Raw genomic sequence first — 3335 nt, 5'->3', positions numbered from 1 at the left:
TATATGTATATTATATATATTCTTTTTAAAATATTCTTTTCCATTATGGTTTATCATAGATTATTGAATATAGTTCTCTGTGCTATAGAGTAGGACCTTGTTGTTTATCCATTCTATATAAAAAAGCTTACATCTGCTAACCCCACCTGCCATTCCATCCCTCTCCCTTGGTAACCACCAGTCTATTCTCTATGTCTGTGATTCTGTTTCTGTTTCATAGATAGGTTCATTTGTATCATATTTTAGATTCCACATGTAAGTGATACCATATGTTATATGTCTTTCTCTTTCTGACTTACTTCACTTAGTGTAATAATCTCTAGTTGTATCCATGTTGCTGCAAATGGCATTATTTCATTTTTTTTTATGGCTGACTGGTATTCCATTGTATTGACATATATGTACCAATTCTTTATCCATTCATCTGTTGATGGAAGATTAGGTTCTTTCCATGTCTTGGCTATTATGAATAGTGCTGCTATAAACGTAGGGGTGCATGTACCTTTTTTGTTCTGTTTTCTTTTTTTCTTTCTTAACATCTTTATTGGAGTATAATTCCTTTACAATTGTTTGTTAGTTTCTGCTTTATAACAAAGTGAATCATCTATACATATACATATATCTCTATATCTCGTCCCCCTTGCATCTCCGTCCCACCCACCCTATCTTATTCCTCTAGGTGGTCACAAAGCACTAAGCTGATCTCCCTGTGCTATGTGGCTGCTTCCCACTAGCTATCTACTTTACATTTGTTAGTATATGTAAGTCCATGCCACTCTCTCACTTCATCGCAGCTTACCCTTCCCCCACCCCGTGTCCTCAAGTCCATTCTCTATGTCTGCATCTTTATTCCGGTCCTGGCCCTAGGTTCTACAGAACCATTTTTTTTTAGATTCCATATATATGCATTAGCATACAGTATTTGTTTTTCTTTTTCTGACTTACTTCACTCTGTATGACAGATTCTAGGTCCATCAACCTCACTACCAATAACTCAATTTCGTTTCTTTTTATGGCTGAGTAACATTCCATTGCATATATGTGCCACATCATTATGCATTCATCTGTTGCTGGACACTTAAGTTGCTTCCTTGTCCTGGCTATTGTAAATACAGCTGCAATGAACATTGTGGAACATGACTCTTTTTGAATTATGGCTTTCCAGGGTATATGCCCAGTAGTGGGATTGCTGGGTCATATGGTAGTCCTAATTTTAGTTTTTTAAGGAACCTCCATACTGTTCTCCATACTGGCTGTATCAATTTACATTCCCAGCAACAGTGCAAGAGGGTTCCCTTTTGTCCACATCCTCTCCAGAATTTATTGTTTGTAGGTTTTTTGATGATGGCTATTCTGAATAGTGTGAAGTGATACCTCATTGTAGTTTTGATTTGCATTTCTCTAATGATTAGTGATGTTGAACATCTTTTCATGTGTTTGTTGACAATCTGTATATCTTCTTAGGAGAACTGTCTGTTTAGGTCTTCTCCCCATTTTTGGATTGGGTTGTTTGTTTTTTTGATATTGAGCTGCATGAGCTGCTTGTATAGTTTGGAGATTAATCCTTTGTCAGTTGTTTCATTTGCAAATATTTTCTCCCATTCTCAGGGTTGTCTTTTCATCTTGTTTATGGTTTCCTTTGCTGTACAAAAGTTTTTAAGTTTCATTAGGTCCCATTTGTTTATTTTTGTTTTTATTTCCATTTCTCTAGGAGGTGGGCCAAAAAGGGTCTTGCTGTGACTAATGTCATAGAGTGTTCTGCCTGTGATTTCCACTAAGGGTTTTATAGTGTCTGGCCTTACATTTAGGTCTTTAATCCATTTTGAGTTTATTTTTGTGTATGGTGTTAGGGAGTGCTCTAATTTCATTCTTTTACATGTAGCTGTCCAGTTCTCCCAGCACCATTTACCAAAGAGGCTGTCTTTTCTCCATTGTATACTCTTGCCTCCTTTATCAAAGATAAGGTGACCATAAGTGCATAGGTTTATCTCTGGGCTTTCTATCATGTTCCATTGATCTATATTTCTGTTTTTGTGCCAGTACCATACTGTCCTGATTACTGTAGCTTTGTAGTATAGTCTAAGTCAGGAAGCCTGATTCCTCCAGCTCCGGTTTTCTTTCTCAAGATTGCTTTGGCTATTTGGGGTCTTTTGTGTTTCCATACAAATTGTGAAATTTTTTGTTCTACTGTGAAAAATACCAGTGGTAGTTTGATAGGGATTACACTGAATCTGTAGATTGCTTTGGGTAGTATAGTCATTTTCACAATGTTTATTCTTCCAATTCAAGAACATGGTATATCTCGCCATCTGTATCATCTTTAATTTCTTTCATCAGTGTCTTATAATTTTCTGCATACAGGTCTTTTGTCTCCTTAGTTAGGTTTATTGCCAGGTATTTTATTCTTTTTGTTGCAATGGTAAATGAGAGTGTTTTCTTAATTTCGCCTTCATATTTTTCATCACTAGTGTGTAAGAATGCAAGTGATTTCTGTGCATTAATTTTGTATCCTGCTACTTTACCAAATTCATTGATTAGCTCTAGTAGTTTTCTGGTAGCATCTTTAGGATTCTCTATGTATAGTATCATGTCATGTGCAAACAGTGACAGTTTTACTTCTTCTTTTCTGATCTGGGTTCCTTTTATTTCTTTTTCTTCTCTGATTGCTGTGGCTAAGACTTCCAAAACTATGTTAAATAATAGTGGTGAGAGTGGGCAGCTTTGTCTTGTTCCTGATCTTAGAGGAAATGGTTTCAGTTTTCACCATTGAGAACGATGTTTGTGGTGGGTTTGTCATATATGCCCTTTATTATGTTGAAGTAGGTTCCTGCTATGCCTACTTTCTGGAGAGTTTTTATCATAAATCAGTGTTGAATTTTGTTGAAAGCTTTTTCTGTATCTATTGAGATTATCATATGGTTTTTATCCTTCAATTTGTTAATGTGGTGTATTACATTGATTAATTTGTGTATATTGAATAATCCTTGCATTCCTGGAATAAACCTCACTTGATCATGGTGTATGATCCTTTTAATGTGCTGTTGGATTCTGTTTGCTAATATTTTGTTGAAGAATTTTGCATCTGTGTTCATCAGTGATATTGGCCTGTAGTTTTCTTTTTTTGTGACATCTTTGTCTGGTTTTGGTATCAGGGTGATGGTGGCTTCATAGAATGAATTTGGGAATATTTCTCCCTCTGCTATGTTTTGGAAGCGTTTGAGAAGAATAGGTGTTAGCTCTTCTCTAAATGTTTGATAGAATTTGCCTGTGGAGCCATCTGGTCCTGGGCTTTTGTTTGTTGGAAGATTTTTAATCACAGTCTCAATTTCAGTGCT

The sequence above is a fragment of the Monodon monoceros genome, unplaced genomic scaffold (assembly GCF_005190385.1).
Source record: "Monodon monoceros isolate NGI ecotype Baffin Bay Population unplaced genomic scaffold, NGI_Narwhal_1 Super_Scaffold_7, whole genome shotgun sequence".
Lineage (NCBI taxonomy): Eukaryota > Metazoa > Chordata > Mammalia > Artiodactyla > Monodontidae > Monodon > Monodon monoceros.
Note: the sequence above shows the minus strand (reverse complement) of the source record.